The 17991-nt window shown below is 46.2% G+C and overlaps 1 protein-coding gene across 4 annotated transcripts in view; it reads left to right on the forward strand.

Annotated features, from left to right (window-relative positions):
- psd3l (pleckstrin and Sec7 domain containing 3, like) overlaps positions 1–17991 on the forward strand; it is a 433935-nt gene that overhangs the window by 95148 nt on the left and 320796 nt on the right. The window lies entirely within an intron of this gene.

A 17991-nucleotide genomic window follows, 5' to 3' on the forward strand; every position in this document is an offset into this window, starting at 1 on the left:
TACACATTTGTACACTCCTACGTGACAGATATAGTGCTTGTTGAAATAAATGACTTGCTGAGCAAATATATTGGTGCATTTAATGTGCAGTACAATATTGACACAGTCTGTATCCATTGCAGCAGGTTCTATCAACACCAGCAATGGAACACTGTTACTGCCAGGGGAACCCGAAGGGATTAGAGTCTCCGTGAGATTACTGAATTCTTGTTTCGGCATAAACTTAAGATGTGCTGTTGCAGCACGTCCACCAGTGAGTTTTGTGGAGGTTATGGATGCCGAGTCTGTCCCAGCAGAGTTAGTCTTTACTCTGGGGGAACTGTTCCAATTAGTGGTGTTTTGTCTCTTATTCACATTATGCAAATTGTGTCTCTAAACCCTGCCAGTTCTCCCAAAAAGCAGATGATGATTTTGCAAAACAAGTTTCTTTTGCTGTTGATGGTCTGGTCTTGAGCTCCATAAGACGTGCCCGTGGAAAGTGCCAAGTGTTAGCCCAGCATTTTCTTTAAATGATGGAGTCAAGGTATATTGTGATTAACAGAAGGGAGAATGCTTTCCAACAAGCCCAATAACACTCCTCCGGTTTAATTTGCTCATCCTATACTTCAAAGTCTATAATGCTTCGTAATTCTGGATGTAAACCTAGGTTTAAAGGACTTTCTGCATAGAGCTGGTGTATGGCCAAGACTGAGCTCATGCATATCATGTGATTTTGCAGATTCATTTAGAAAAGCCTTGTACCTGTTACTGTGAGCCTGTGGGGCTGACTTAAAGATTCCTCGTGATGAAATGTGAAGAGTACGTGGGGGAGGAGGGTGGGGGTTTGGGGGACATAATTCCTCCTGTTGGTTTTACAATCATCACCCTCCCTGTACTAATTTAGAAAACAGAATCTGAATAAAAAGGCAGATTTTTGTCAAAGTAATAACTTTTTTTTGTTCATTTCACATTTGATGAAGGAAGCTGATGCCAATAATTTGGCACTGGTGGTAGAAACTTGTGTGAATGACTCTTTGGCGAGCTAACTTGCCCCAATATGTACTGACACTGTAAATGTCCTCTTCCCTCCTTTCCTGAAGGCGCAGACTCTTGCTGTGGTATAGCTCAGTCAGTGATGGTTGCTTTATTTATTTTTTTTATTTATTTAGAGATACAGCACTGAAACAGGCCCTTTGGCCCACCGAGTCTGTGCCGACCAACAACCACCCATTTATACTAATCCTACATTAATCCCATATTCCCTACCATTCTCCTACCACCTACCTACACTAGGGACAATTTACAATGGCCAATTTACCTATCAACCTGCAAGTCTTTGGCTGTGGGAGGAAACCGGAGCACCCGGCGGAAACCCACGCAGTCACAGGGAGAACTTGCAAACTCCGCACAGAACTGAACCCGGGTCGTGGGAGCTGTGAGGCTGCGGTGCTAACCACTGTGCCACCCAATATGAGAAGGTAGAATGAATCTTCATTGGAGCATAATCAGGAATCAGTAAGAAGGGAATGCAGGATAGCATTACTTGGAACTTAGGTGGAATAGGAACTACGTTAAGCAGATCAATCGTCGTAGTAATTGGCAAATAGAGAAAGACAAACCTGGAAACTAAAGGATTCTCTATCAGACAACAAAGATTTGTTCTGTCCAGGAGTGAAGAATGTTTTAAAAGCCTCCCCATAAGAGGGTTAATATTTATTTGAGAAAAGACACGTTTGGCAAGAAATAAGAAGCCAATTTTGGCATGGAGAGGATGTGGGAGTTTAATTTGAAATCAGGAGGAGAAAGAGAGCCAAAGGCGCCGGTGAATTAAGGACTTGAAACATCTGAGGAAAGAGCTAACAGTACTGAATGGCCTAGGGAGTGATCCAAAGAAATCAAATCTTCAAAACGAACTGAGATAGAAGATTTCCCTGCCCCATCTAAGGGTATGGAAGAGATCAGGATGTAGTAATTCAACAAGAGGACTGAGAGAAGTATGAAGGACGTGGGAATGTTCTGGAGGACCTTTTACGAGAACAAATATCTGGGGTGAATTGTGAGGCGCGAACTTAGGTTTGCTGATCTGGGTGCAGTTTACACCAGAATAATTCGAAACAGGTTTTAAACTGATGCAAATGTAAGTGTGCTCTTCGCCATTTAAATGGAACTAGGGGTCAACTTTGGAAACCCATTATTCACAAGAGCAAACACTGCTGAGTGATCCATATGCATGAACATCAGACGCAGCGTGCAGGTCAGATAGTACCTCATTTAAATATTTCTGTGGTGTCCCCCACCTCCCCCTCCCATTTTATTTTTGCCAGCATTGACCTGTGTGTAATCATAACGTGGACAGAGATTTGAGCCGACACATCTTTTCTGCAAATCAGACAAATCTCAGAAAACCTATGCTACTGTGCTATATTCCTCAGAATAAACTTTCAAAAGTTTTGTGTTAGAAGGAACAAAAGGAGACAACACTGGAGATATTTAGGGTTTGTTAATTAGCAACAATTTTAGAGACTGACTGTCTCACTCAGTTAGTTATTTCCTGGCTGCCTCTATGATAGCAATTTACATTGCTGTACATTATTAAATTGATAGATGAGTCCAAACAACAGGACAGTATTACCGTGGGCTGCCGTCCCAACAGAAGCAGAGTGGGTGCTTAGTTGCTGAATACACACTTTCTGAGTGAGCTGCCACCTTTCTGGCCCTCTGCACGTGCTGTTCAGATGATGCTCCTGATGCTCGTGGTTCTGAGCGCTTTAAAATCCACCCTAAGGCACTTTGCAAGCAACCGGGAGAACCCCAGCAGAATTTCACCCCCATAATCTCCAAACTTCAGCATACTTCTAACTAGCCTCTGCATTTAGATGCACTTATGTTGCCACTGACTCACCAACTATGCATTTTGGACAGAAATGGTACATTTGGAATTCTACAAGGAGCTGGCTATGTAGGGCAAAACCAAAATGGTTGGTGATTGGAACCCGGCAGAAGTGTCAATCAGAGTTGTTTTTATAATTGGAAAGCAGAAAAGTTTTGATTTCATTTAAGGTAAAGTTTACATTAACCAATCCATCCGATTACTTACAGAAAAAGGAATTTGAAATCTAATGTAATAAGGAACTTACCTTATTCTGTCCTCTTCCGTGACCCTTGATCCCTTGTCCAGGGCTGTTTTTTTTAATGAGTGGTCAACTTTTCAGTGTTTTGAAGGTTGGTATGTATGAGGCATGGGTATTGTCATGGTTACATTATTTGACTAGTAATCCAGAGGCCTCGATTACGAATGCAGAGAACGTGAATTCAAATCCCACCATGAAAGTTTGAGAAATTGAATTCATTTTTTTTTAAATCTAGAAATGACAGGCTGGCATCAGTAAAAACCCAAATGGTTCACAAATGTCCTTTAGGGAAGGAAACCTGCTGTCCCTACCCAGTCAGAATGATGGTTCAACAGCACTTTCTCAAGGACAACTATAAACGGTCAGCCTTGCAAGTGACACCCACATCACAAGAATGAAAAAAAAAACACATATTGAAACTCTGCTACTACAGTGCTTTATGTAGACAGACCAGAACCTTCTTAAATGACACAGTATATTTCTTTGTTAAAATGAGTGGAAGATGGTGACTGCCAGTAATGGCAGATGTTGAATACAGAAAGTAAGTCTTATTTCTTTTGTTTGAGAAGTGAATGCCTTAAGAGCTTTTGCATGAGACCAGACAACGTGGACCAATAAAATGGATACTGGTGCTGGGTTCAAGCTTATACATATATACACACATATCTCAGGCGTAGAGTAAATCACATACTAAGTACTTGACATACATTCCCTCTTCCACGCTCATTTCCCTCAGCAGGTCTAGCACTGGGCCCTCTCCTTCTCAGCTTTTTAATGTAAACATTTTGTTACTTTCCTCTCTCCCCACACGCACCGCACCCACCCCCCCCACTCCCACCCTCCCACCCCATAAATAGGAGGAAGAACTCGCGGTCATGTCAACTTTTGTTCTGTTTATGAAAACCCCACTTTAGCGCATGTCGCACTTATTTATATATGAACAGAGAGAAACCTGAATCTTCCACTAGTCATTAATCTAACAAGCTGGCACATGACTCCCCCTTTCTCCTACATTCGCTCTGAAACCTCATACAAATGGCCAATCTTCATGTGTTTCCCCAGATAGTGAAGAATACCACCAGATAACTCAACCATGGCGGAGGAAAGAGGTGGGAGGTGAGAGGGAGGTGGGTAAGAGGGAGGGAGGGAAGAGGTGATGTGGGTGGGGTGGGGGGGGGGTGGTTGTGGAATCACAGTTTAGCTTGATCCAGCCTCTGATGTGACAGTTTGGCTCAGTTGGTTGCATAGTTGCCTCTGAGCCAAAAGATGTTGGGCTCAAGCTCCAATTCTGGAACTGAGCCCATAAGGCTGACATGTCAGTCCAGTACTCGAGACAGTGATACATAGTCGGAGGTGCTGTCTTTCAGGTGAAATGTTGAACTAAGGCCCTGGTTCTCAGTTTATGACACCTTTTGGTGAAGAACAGGAAGTTCTGATGTTCTAACCCATGTTTATCTCTCAACTATCACTAGCAAGAGCTGTTTGACTGAACATTCACCTTATTTACTCTGTGGAATCTTGCCATGCACAAATTAGTTTAGTTTAGTTTAGAGATACAGCACTTTAACAGGCCCTTCGGCCCACCGAGTCTGTGCCGACCATCAACCACCCATTTATACTATTCCTACACTAATCCCGTATTCCTATCACATCCCCACCTGTCCCTATATATTTCCCTACCACCTACCTATACTAGGGGCAATTTATGATGGCCAATTAACCTATCAACCTGCAAGTCTTTGGCACGTGGGAGGAAACCGGAGCACCCGGAGGAAACCCACGCAGACACAGGGAGAACTTGCAAACTCCGCACAGGCAGTACCCAGAATCGAACCCGGGTCCCTGGAGCTGTGAGGCAGCAGTGCTAACCACTGCGCCACTGTGCCTTTTCCTACAAAATAACAATGACCCCGTACTTCAAAAGTAATGCGATGGCTGTGGGATGCTTTAGGACATCCTCAGCATGTACTCAGGTGGTTCATTATTTCCCTTGCATCGCTCCTCCCTACCTTTCTTCCTTCATTCCTTGTCACAGAAGCACTTTCCAGCAGAGCTTATTTGTACCACCTTGGTATCAGAGACCAACTAATTCAGCACTGGTCAGGAATCAAGCCTGTAATCTTCCTGATCTGTAGAGCTCAGCTTCATGCTGGCCATTGTTTCCAGTTACTCAGTGGGGAATGCAATGTGCTCCCAGTCAACCAGTTGCTAACTGTTCCTCACCAAACTGGTAGTAATTACAGGGAAACTGTGAACATAATCATGCATCAATTTCTGAGTACATAGATCTTCAGAATCTATTCCAACAGTCACTATAGGCAAGACAAAGGATTCCAAACTTAACTAAGAGCGCTGATTAACTGTTTTATGTCTATAAAATATTAAGGAATCTTTTTCCTCTCTACAATTTTGTCACACCTTTTTATTGACTTTTCTAATTACAATTTCCACATTTAGAATGGGAACTGCCTATGTAAACTTATCATGTAATTGCATCCTCCTCCCACTAGCTGTGGGTCTATAGCCCCACAGCTTTGCTTCTCCCAAATTCTCAGTCGATACTACAGAGAAACACCTTTGCTTGAAACAAATATACTTTCTGAACTACCATAACTTTTGCTACTTAGACAGAAGATTGAAGAGAGAATATATGGCTTTGATAAAAACAGAAAATTCAAGAAACATCCAGCAGGGCAGGGTAGATTTAGCTAATTCCTGCACATTGTAAAGGAAATGAGAGAAGCGAGTTGTGCATATCTTCACTGTTTACCAAGGACAATTTAGTGTTTAGATTGGAACCTTAATTTTTCCTCTTGAGAACATTTTCTCTTGATAACAATTTGACTCACTGTGAAAATGTGACTCCAGACCCAGAGCAATGTGGTTGACTCTTAACTGCCCTCTGAAATGGCCGAGCAAGTCACTCAGTTTAAGGGCAATTAGAGATGGGCAACAAATGTTGGCCTTACCAGCAAGGCCCACATCCCATGAAAGAATTAAAAAAAAGGATGCATCACAAAAGATAATATTTTCACTATAAATCAAATTATCAAGAGAAAATGTTCTCGAGGAAAAATTTCGGACCCACAACCCATCGAAACACTAAACTGTCCTTGGCCATTAAGTGGCCACCTAAGGGCCTTGATTGGCCTGGAGGGGTGGGGGGGGGGTCGTCTTTCGCCTCCCCCCCCGCCCTATGTAAAGGGCGGCGGAGGCGGGAGCAGGTCGGGAAAGCCTCCCAGAGCCTCCCGCTCCATTTTATGCCACCCCCCTCCAGCTGCTGTGATGGGATTTGAACCCATGCCCCAGGGCATTCACCCAGGCCTCTGGATTACTGGTCCAGTGGCTTTATCACTACACCACCGTCTCCCCCCACCCCACCCCACCCCCAAAGCAATAAGCAATTTGCTGGTTTGAAAATAGAGAATGAATGGATGTGATATCTCTTCATTTATTGAAGGTTAGAGAGAGATCCTGTGGCCGTCCAGGAATAATTCCAGTTGTTTAATAATAATTTACCGATGAGGGTTTTCTCATCATTCTACGTGTGTTACTGATTGTTGACCTGAATAGTAAGGCCAATTCAGATGTTATACAAGGCATACAGAATTGGGACTCATTCATGAAAGTGATCCAATATGAAAAAATATGCAGTACAGGGCACAAAAAATGTAATAGTTGTATCAGCTTGGCCTACATGGGCTGGTGGGGGGGAGGGGGGGCAGGACTCTCAGCTCTAGACCAGAAAGTTATGCGTTTGAGCCCCATTCCAGGGTTAGAGCTCATTAATCTAAGGCATCACTTCTGAAAGAGTGCTACCCCATTACTGGTTGCATGTTTTGATTGAGGTGTGAAGCTGGAGGTCACGTCCTGAGGTGGGCACTGAAGATCCCAAGGCACTATTTCAATCAAAGCAGAGAGTTTTGCCAGGGGCCTGGTCAATATGTTTCCCTCCACCATGACTAGCAACATCACAGATCAACTGGTCCTTCACCCCATTGCCGTTAGTGAGATGCTACTGCTGTAGAACTTCTATTATAATTGCCTAAGAAACAATAGTCACCTCATGTCAGAAAGTGATTGTGTCACTTAAATGTTTGGATGTGATAATATTTGCACTTACATAGCATCTTATTTGAACCCCTGAGGTGAATTACTACTTTGTAGTCACTTAGGTAGTATTCCATTTATTCTTTCTTGAGTTTGTCTTTTCCCTCCTGCAACATTAATTTTTAAAATGGCAAATTAAAAAAAATGGAACATTAGCATTCTTAATGCCCTCTACCTTCTTGAATGTGACCAGAATTTAGATGATTGTGATTGTCTTTCCTACCCTGTCCAGTGCGTTTCGGACTGTCGCATTTGTCACTTGGAATGGAGGGAGTTATTTACCAACTGGTCTTGAACCAATAATGGAATAATAATGTAGGGGAAAAAAGTGCATGCGAGCTTAAGATTTTTCTGTGTTCCAACATTGAGCAGTAGGAATGTGCAGAGAGATGTGTGGAGGAAAAGAGTGGTAGGCTTGGAAGTTGAAAAAGTCATTTAGTACTCAGTTAGAATCATACAGCACAGAATGAGGCCATTCATCCCATCATGTCTGTGCTAGCTCTTTGAAAGAGCTGTCCAGTTAGTCCCATTCCTCTGCTCTTTACATATAACCCTGCTAATTTGTCCTTTTTAACATATAAGAACACACTTTGGCCGGAGATTTACGCCGCTCCAGCGGGTCAGACGATAGCGTGGGGGTGCGGAAAATTGAGCGGCAGGCCTACCTGCCCTGATTCCGCCTCCGGACAAGTTTACAGAGGTTAGGCGGGGGTTGGGGGGGGGGGGTGGTGGGAATCGGCCAATCAAGATCCTTAAGTGGCCACTCAATGGCCACTTAAGGGCCCTCGCCCGCCTCCATGGGTATTTTACCTGTGGCAAGTGGGTGTGCTGGGGAACGTGAAAGGCCGCCCAGCGATAGCTGTCAGCTTTTCTGTGCCCCGGGGTGGGGGGTGTGGGGGTCATGTCAGTCAGGCACAGGGTGCCAGATTGAGGGCCGGCCCCACCTCCCAACCCACCCCCGGGACCCAAGAAAACCCCCATCCCCCCCAAAGGACCACTCCAGCCTCACCACGGAAGGACTGATCCCCCTGGTGAGGCATGCCCCTACTTACCATCCCTCCTCGATCCATGGCGTCTGCTTGGCTACAGTCCCAGCAGTGGCCACCGCTGATTGGCCGGCAGCTCACTGAGGCGGGACCTCTTCCCTCAAGCGGGTGGCAGTCCCGCCTCGGAACAATTGAAGCCTGGGGATCCTTAAAATATGGGACGGATCCCCGGGCTAGGCGGAAGCAGGTTCGCCGCCGACTTTCACGTCGGAGTCCGGCTCCCGTCCATCCACCGTAAAATTCCAGCCTTTGACTGTCCACCTCTGGTATTTCTGATGTTGGAACCTAATTGTACTTGAGGTTACACAGATTGCAAGAACACTTTTTTTCAAAAAATATACTGCATAAAATTTTGCAAAAGTACATTATATAACAGTTCAAATTTGACATTGCATAAGGTTCAATACAATTACTTTCTCTTACAGTACGTGGCAGTCTGAGGTGCCTCACTGTAGTCATAATTGCAGGTTATATTTACAACGTACATTTCATGTCGAACATTCTCTGGTGTGCACAGCCCAAGGGGTTGTCCACGGGTTTCAGCTGCTTAGTGTATTATGGCGGAGGGCTCGAGATTCTGGAAAGCACACTGATCTAACCATATAGAGCCTACCTATTAAATTCATTTTAAAAAACTTGCGCAAAGCGTCAAGGTCCATAGGCCAAGACACTATCAAGGTTGAAAAGAATAGGAGAGAAGATGAGCGGAATGAGTAAGAAGCAGCGAGGTGACCCCAAACTTAGTTCTAGCCAATATAGAGTAAATGGAGCTCTAACATTTCCTGTTGTATTGTTTGACTCATGCCATCTTCTTGGATTATGCCATTAACAGTCTTCAGCTCTGTATGCACCACTGTACATTATAGCTTGGTTAAATGTGGGCAATGCAAACTCACTGTACTGCAGTTCAATTGCCAAATATGCTGCAGCATGACACATAAAACAGTTGCTTTGAACTTTCTCAAATGTTTGAAGTTCTGTGATGAATGCTGCGTTACATGTTTTATAACCAGGCTGATGGTTTTCTCGAAATGCAATATGCATACAATTCTGATTAGTCAGGAGCGAATAATTGGACTGCAATCAGCCGTAGGGCTACAGCTGGTCAGCCACAGGGCTTGTTTTGAGCTTTAATTTTACTGTCTTGACATCTCTCTAATTTTATAATTTGCTTCCATTTTACTGTGATAACAGCAATGCTAATTATAGACAGAAGTATGTAAAATATTGGTGTGCCACATTGCTATGTAGCTATTTGCTCTGAGCAAATTGGGGTGATTATGCTTAACCTGGTGAGACTTGTACTTGATGCTGGCTGGTTCCTGAATCTGATTGAGCTGAGCTTGGAGGGAGGGAACACGTGCAGTCACTTATCAAGAAGTGGAGTATACAGAGAATGTAGCACTTTTGCTGAAATTACCTTAGAGTTGTCATAAAAAGCTATACTGGAAATTAAGTGAAGACTAGTTAACCTCCTGTTGCATTGCTCATAGGGAGTTGAGACCAAGAGAAAGATTTTCCTGCCAGGATCAGGAAACCGATGTCAGGATCATTTCCTGGTCCTGACCCTACCCTGGCGGTGTGGGGGGGGGGACACTAGACACAACCTGCTATTTTCGGGGATGTGGGCTGCTAATTGGTAGGAGGACAGACTGAGTGGCCAATTAGCGACCGCGGGTCTGAGAGTGGAGGAGGGTCTGAAGAAGTGCAGACTCCATTTAAACACCTCATGACAGCCATTACTGTGGTTGCCATTTGCAGGAGAAAATGTAAGCTCCAGGGATCAAGGATGAGAGGCAGAGGCCTGGCACAGGGGGCAGGGCTGCCTCTTGATTCTCCAATGCCAACCTTGAGGTCCATCTGGATGCAGTAAGAGACAGAAGTGTGGGTGGGAGAAGAAGGGCACCCTCCCAAACAAATCTGGCATGGCTGTAGGTGGCTGGGACTGTCAGCAGCATAAGTATGGTCAGTAGGAACTAGGTCCAGTGCCGGAAAAGGTTCAATGACCTTCTTTGCTCTGGCAAGGTGAGTGCAGTGCTGGACCTCGATCACAGGTCTCTAGGTATTCAACCTAACATGGGAGTGAAGTGTGCCCAAGCTACTGACTGACCCCTCAGCAAGTCACCTCGACAATGAGGAGGACCGCCGTGTGCATCTCAGCCGCAAGCAGAGACAAGTGAGCACGCTGCCTCCACCTCATCCGAGGCCACAAGGGGAGCACAGCATAGATGTGGCTGAGAGCGGAGGCCAGCACGCTGGGCAGAGAACTGAGTAGTTCACTGAGGTTTGCTTCACCTGTATATGTGCACTTTTTCACTTTTTGAACTCAATGGAAATATTGTCATGACGCCAGATGCGTGAGCTTTCATTCTTTAATGGTGAGACTGGAAAAGAGGGAAGAGGGGGTGAAGGGAACCAGAGTCTTTGAAGGGGTTCAGTAAAACTCTGGACAGATTGGTATCATTGGTGGTAAGAGTGGATCTATTCAAGGCTGCATCTTCAATGGAAGGGCCCTCACGGGCAGCTAAAAATGAGTTCCAGACCATGTCATCCTCCTGGGTCAGAAGGGCTCAGTTGAAACGTGCCAGCATCAGATGATCCCTGAAGTTGATGGCATACTGACAAGACCCTCAAGTCCTGCGCCGGGCCTGGCCATCTCTCTGTGCAGCTGGTGCACCTCTGTGTTCTGCATCTTCCTCCTGTTCCACCTCCTGTTCCTCTGATGTGCTATGTTATGCCAGGGCCTCACCCTCTTCAAGGTCTGCATCTCTTTTGAGGGCCTTGCTTTGGAGATTGTCACAATGAGTGAGACCCTTGTAGGAGGGCACTGCAGGGTGCCACCCAACTGGCCCAGGCACTGGAACCACATCTTCAGAAGCCCCATGGCCCGCTCGATGGTGGTCCTTTTGAGCAGATGGCTTTGGTTGTTGTGCCTCTGGTCTGTCTCAGGTCACATAAAGGGGTGAGTAGCCATCTCTTCAAGGTCCCCTAGAATCCATCCAGGGAGTTTGGAGCTGCAGCACCCTGGACTGCTGGAGGATAAAGGAGTCATGGCAGCTGCCAGGAAAATGAGTGCACACGCGCAGGAATCTCTTGTAGTCACAGACCAGTTGAACATTGAAGGAGTGGAAGCCCTTCCTGTTAATGAATCTCACCGGCTGGTCTTTCAGTGCTTTGGTGGCCACATGGGTGCAATCGATAAAGCCCTGCACCTGGGGGAATACAGAAGTGGAGGCAAAATCCGTGAGGCTGCATCTATTTGAAATTAGATGTAATGTCCAGCTCTCTCAATTTGGGTATCAGTGACCTGCGAGATTCAGTGGTGTGCAGCCATTTGCGAGACGCCACCAAGGTCCGCAGCTGATCCTTGGAAGGAGCCAGATGCGAAAAAGTGCCAGGAGGCTGATGACCCCCTGCACTTCCCGTGCACATACAAACTATTCTCCCTGTAATCTTTACACACCCGATGGCACCTGTGTGCCAATGGATAAGTGCCCCTCTCAGCTATTCTCCCTTTTGTAGGCCCACGTAAGGTGATGATGCGGCCATGACTGGCTTCCCATTGTGTTGCTGCCTGATCTATCCTGATCCAGCGTGCAACTTGTGCACCCTGAGCAAAATCCCAAATTGGCCTTCATCGAGCTGACAATGAGCTCGTTAACACCATTAATTGTCCTCATCTCCAAATTGGGCGGGTTGCCGGGTCCCACCTTCCCTCGTCCTGAGTAAAATTGCTGGCGGCAGGAACGGTGACGGGAAACTGGCACGCAGGCCGGTACTGCTATTTTTAGTGCCCGCCCACCTCCGTTCCTGCCCCGTCGGGACCTAAAAGTCCTACCCTAAAGGTTGCCTTCTGGTGAAGCTGGGTAAGAGGACTGAGGTATAATTCAAATCAAAGTGTGCAGCCATAATTCAGTTTCCATCTTAATATCATATATTCTGTCCTTACTTATTTTTCCATTATAATTTTCTATATCCAGATATTTGATGTAACTTCCTATGTAAACTTGTCACACTGTAATTATACCTTCCTACCAGTGGTGGCATTACAGCCCCTCCACTGGAGAAAGAGTGTAATGAGAGTGTGACAAGTTTATGTAGTCAGTTTCCATTATAAATATGGACGTAGAAATTTATTATGGAAAAGTTGGAGAATGTACATGTAGGTGGAGATAGATATTTGATAAGATATTCATAGCTGGTGTAGCATCTCCAGTGCTGTCGAGAATGTCCTCAGAAGGATTTGATCCACTTGCTGGTGACTGTGTCTATTGCTGCCTCTGGTAATGTGGTGAAGAATCACCTCTTGAGGTGGTTCTCCACACCATTGGAGGGAGCAACACTGCTATTCTTTTTGCTGTAGTAGGGCTGAGTGCTGAGCTCACCTGTAGATGGCAGCAATGCAGTTTTCACCTTGCTGACCTTTGTGGACAGTTGTTCATGGGGAAGGTACGGTGAACTAAAGGGGAAGTCACGATTCTGAGTTTCACAGAAATTAAACCTCCATTTTCGGAATCAACCTCTAATGGGCCTATGGGAGAGTGGGAGGCACATGATTGTGTGACCTTGTTTTTTTTTATTTATTTTTTCATGGGATGTGGGCGCTGCTGGCTAGGCCAGCATTTATTACCCATTCCTAATTGCCCTTGAGAAGGTGGTGGCAAGCTGCCTTCTTGAACCACTGCAGTCCATGTGATGTGGATACACCCACAGTGCTGTTAGGAAGGGAGTTCCAGGATTTTGACCCAGTGACAGTGAAGGAACGGTGATATAGTTCCAAGTCACATGTACGTGAAAAGCTACCATGTTTTCTTGCATAAGAACAGTTACTGCAAAACTCATTCACTGTGGCGATTCAGCATGTTTCTGGAAGACATGATGAGGCTTCTATCTTTCCCATTTCCGTTCTTCCTGGAGGTGCTGATTATCCTTCTGATATTTTTCCCAAGTGGCCATTGTTTGATTTTGAATTTGCTCTTGGAATGCTATGACACTGGCAAGCTAATATTTATTGCTCATCCTTGGTTCCTTGAAGGCATTGAGGCAACCACTGCTGTCATATTTCGGCCAGATTCCCTTCCCTGAATCAGTTGGATTTTACAACAATCTGATAGTTTTCATGGCCATTTATCTGGCACTAGACCACAAATTACCAGATTTATTGAACTCAGCTGTATTTTACAACTTGCCACATTAGGATTTTAGCTTGTGCCCTCCTGGTAGCAAGTTCGGCACCACTGCAGTCGCAGTGTGCATCCTTTCCTAGTAGCAAGTTCGGCACCACTGCAGTCGCAGTGTGCATCCTTTCCTAGTAGCAGGTTCGGCACCACTGCAGTCACAGTGTGCATCCTTTCCTGGTAGGAAGTTCGGCACCACTGCAGTCGCAGTGTGCATCCTTTGCTGGTAGCAAGTTTGGCACCACTGCAGTCGCAGTGTGCATCCTTTGCTGGTAGCAGGTTCGGCACCACTGCAGTCGCAGTGTGCATCCTTTGCTGGTAGCAAGTTGGGCACCGCTGCAGTCGCAGTGTGCATCCTTTGCTGGTAGCAAGTTTGGCACCACTGCAGTCGCAGTGTGCATCCTTTGCTGGTAGCAAGTTTGGCACCGCTGAAGTCGCAGTATGCATCCTTTGCTGGTAGCACGTTGGGCACCGCTGCAGTCACAGTGTTCATCCTTTGCTGGTAGCAAGTTTGGCACCGCTGCAGCCGCAGTGTGCATCCTTTGCTGGTAGCAAGTTGGGCACCGCTGCAGTGTGCATCCTTTGCTGGTAGCAGGTTTGGCACCACTGCAGTCGCAGTGTGCATCCTTTGCTGGTAGCAAGTTGGGCACCGCTGCAGCCCCAGTGTGCATCCTTTGCTGGTAGCAAGTTTGGCACCGCTGCAGCCACAGTGTGCATCCTTTGCTGGTAGCAAGTTTGGCACCGCTGCAGTCGCAGTGTGCATCCTTTGCTGGTAGCATGTTGGGCACCGCTGCAGTCGCAGTGTGCATCCTTTGCTGGTAGCAGGTTTGGCACCGCTGAAGTCGCAGTGTGCATCCTTTGCTGGTAGCAAGTTTGGCACCGCTGAAGTCGCAGTGTGCATCCTTTGCTGGTAGCAAGTTGGGCACCACTGCAGTCGTAGTGTGCATCCTTTGCTGGTAGCAAGTTTGGCACCGCTGAAGTCGCAGTGTGCATCCTTTGCTGGTAGCAAGTTTGGCACCGCTGAAGTCGCAGTGTGCATCCTTTGCTGGTAGCAAGTTTGGCACCGCTGCAGTCGCAGTGTGCATCCTTTGCTGGTAGCAAGTTTGGCACCGCTGCAGCCGCAGTGTGCATCCTTTGCTGGTAGCAAGTTCGGCACCACTGCAGTCGTAGTGTGCATCCTTTGCTGGTAGCAAGTTCGGCACCACTGCAGTCGTAGTGTGCATCCTTTGCTGGGAGCAAGTTCGGCACCATTGCAGTCGTAGTGTGCATCCTTTGCTGGTAGCAAGTTGGGCACCACTGCAGTCACAGTGTGCATCCTTTGCTGGTAGCAATTTGGGCACCACTGCAGTCACAGTGTGCATCCTTTGCTGGTAGCAATTTGGGCACCACTGCAGTTGCAGTGTGCATCCTTTGCTGGTAGCAATTTGGGCACCACTGCAGTTGCAGTGTGCATCCTTTGGTAGCAATTTGGGCACCGCTGCAGTTGCAGTGTGCATCCTTTGCTGGTAGCAAGTTGGGCACCGCTGCAGTCGCAGTGTGCATCCTTTGCTGGTAGCAATTTGGGCACCACTGCAGTTGCAGTGTGCATCCTTTGCTGGTAGCAATTTGGGCACCACTGCAGTTGCAGTGTGCATCCTTTGCTGGTAGCAATTTGGGCACCACTGCAGTTGCAGTGTGCATCCTTTGTTGGTAGCAAGTTGGGCACCACTGCAGTTGCAGTGTGCATCCTTTGCTAGCCAAACCTGATCCTGTCTTGCAGGTACTTTCCAAAAGACATTGCTGGGTATCAGCTGGGGTTGGGAACCCAGTCTGACATCCCTCTTCCCCTCTGCGGGGCACCAGGAAATCAATTACAACATCTCTACTATCACTTTGCTGAGTTGACTAATTTAGGATAGACTAGGATTGAACCTAGAAGCTTTTTGAAACAGCTGTCCAGTTAGTCTCACACCCCTGCTCTTTCCCTATAGTCCTGCAACTTTTCCCTTTTCAAATATTTATTCAATTTCCTTTTCAATGTTACTATTGAATCTGCTTCCATCGCCCTTTCAGACAGTGCTTTCCGGATTATCATAACTCGCTGCGTAAACAATTTCTCCTCATCTCTTTGGTTCTTTTGCCAATTACCTTTAAATCTGTGTCCACTGGTTGCGAGGGGTGCTTTCATATAGACTGAGCCAACACTGGAGTTAGGTGCTTTCCTCTCTAACCTGCGTACCATCCGTTCCTGGAATCAATGCTGGAGTTGTGAAATGCAGATTTTATATTGATAACCATCTGTCACGCAAAACTTCACAAAGGCTCAGAGATTATATCTCTTACAAAGGAATAATGGAACTTATTTCCCTGTTTACAAGGTTAAGAGGAGATTAAACATTCAGAACCATGCCATACGAACATACGAATTAGGAGCCGAAGTAGGCCATTTGGCCCCTCTAGCCTGCTCTGCCATTCAATAAGATCATGGCTGATCTGTTTGTGTCTTGAATTCCGCACTCCCATCTACTCCCAATAACCTTTGATTCCCTTGCCTAACAAGAATCTATCTACCTCCGCCTTAAAAATATTCAATGACTCCGCCTCCACCACCTTCTGAGGCAGAGTGTTCCGAAGTCGGACAACCCTCCTGAGAGAAGAAATTTCTCCTCATCTCTGTCCCAAAAGGGAGACCCTTAATTTTAAAACAGTGCCCCTTAGTTCTGGACTCACCCACAAGAGGAAACATCCTCTCCACATCCACCTTGTCAAGACCGTTCAGGATCTTATAAACTTCAAACGTTAGTGAAAACACGCCCAGTCTGTCCAACCTTTCCTCATAAGACAACCCGTTCATTCCAGGTATCAATCTAGTAAACCTATTTGCTGGACCATAAAATGCACCGGACCATAAGATGCACCATGATTTTAAAAGGAAATATTTAGGTATAGCTTTCGGACCATAAGACGCACGGCAATTTTAGACGACTTTTTTCCAGAAAAAACACGCGTCTTATGGGGCTGGATTTTCTCAGCAGTGAGATGAAAAAGCGGCAGCCCGCCTGTGTGGGCCACACACCATAAAACTGCTGCAATCTTACCTTATACCATCTGACCTTCTCCCCCCACCACCACCTCCCCCTCCCCAAACTGCACAAACTTTCAACTACAACTCTTCCCACCACCCCTTACACCCATGATGTTCATGTGACTCCTTTCCCCCCTCCCCAACTCCCCGCACTGATAAACTTACCTCCTCTCACCTCCCCATTGGAGGGGGAATCTGAAGGCCACTGGGCCGAAGATCGCAGCGGCGCATTAGGCAGCAACGTGAGCTTAATTAAATCAATCATTTTATTTAAATATTCAAATTGGGTCCCGTCGCTGAGCGGCAGAGGGTGGAGGGGGGTTGGGGGGGGAGGGGGTCGCCACGAGGCCTTGCCACTGCCGGTAATATCAGGCCAGGCCCTCCTGGCTTCAGGGTGCATGGCGGCCCTCTCCCAGATGCATTTTACAGTCTCCCCTGCCACGAAACCCAACATTGGGGCATCAGTAAAATCCAGGCCATGGTCTAGCAAATATGGTAACTTAAAAACTTGTTGATAGCAACAGTAAAATGACTCCCAAGGTGGAGGCCACTATTTGTAGTACTAATGACTTACAATACAAATGCACTGACCTTCAAATTATGAAGGCTTGTACAGCAGCCTATCAATCATCGCGATGTTACATATAACTACAGTTCATGCTATAAATTAACCATTCACAAAATGATATCATTACATAAAGTAACTGTGTGCCTCATGTGAGTGACATAAAATCAGATCCAGATGTGGTTGTGGTTCCACGTTGGAATGTGCTATTGTTTTAAAGCAGCATGGGTTTGATGAGGATTACTTCCTATTTTAGAATTTGAGCACATTTTCAACCTTTTCAATTGTTTAGCCCACTTTTCTTCCCACATTTCCTCAAAGGCCTAACTTTTGTTGGGGTACAAATGCAGTCCACCTTCTGGTATTTCCCCCAAGTGAAGTTTCTTCAGGCCCATACTGTATTGATCTTTGAATGTGGGAGAGGTGGGTCATCCGTGCCAGGCTCGATTCTCCTCCCTTCCCTAACCTAGGGGCCCTGATGACAGCTGTAGCATTTACTATCATCCCAATGGAAAATAGACCTGGGATTGTACCCAGAGCCTTTCTGCTCTGTTTGGCTCAGCTGCTTTGCAGTGCATGAAGCCGTCAGTGGTTGAGAGAGATTGAAGAAACCTTTTCAGCTACTAAAGCTCTTGTTTACTGTCATAGAGCATACGTGAAAATATCCAGGGCGGGGTGGGGGAAGTACGAAAAGGCAGAGGCAGGGTACTCCCCGCCTTTAAGGCCGAACACCGGGAGCCCCACCGCCAGCACAAAATCCAGCCCCATGTTTCATATTTCTCAATTATTTTGCAATAAATATGCGCACACAGAGGTTTAAATGTTTATATTAAAAAAAAAACTTTGAATCTTGAACAAACCGCCTGAGGAGCAACACAAAAGCTTTCAATATTCCGTCTAAGTCCCCATCAAAGACTAG

Source organism: Heterodontus francisci, chromosome 1, assembly GCF_036365525.1.
Source record: "Heterodontus francisci isolate sHetFra1 chromosome 1, sHetFra1.hap1, whole genome shotgun sequence".
Lineage (NCBI taxonomy): Eukaryota > Metazoa > Chordata > Chondrichthyes > Heterodontiformes > Heterodontidae > Heterodontus > Heterodontus francisci.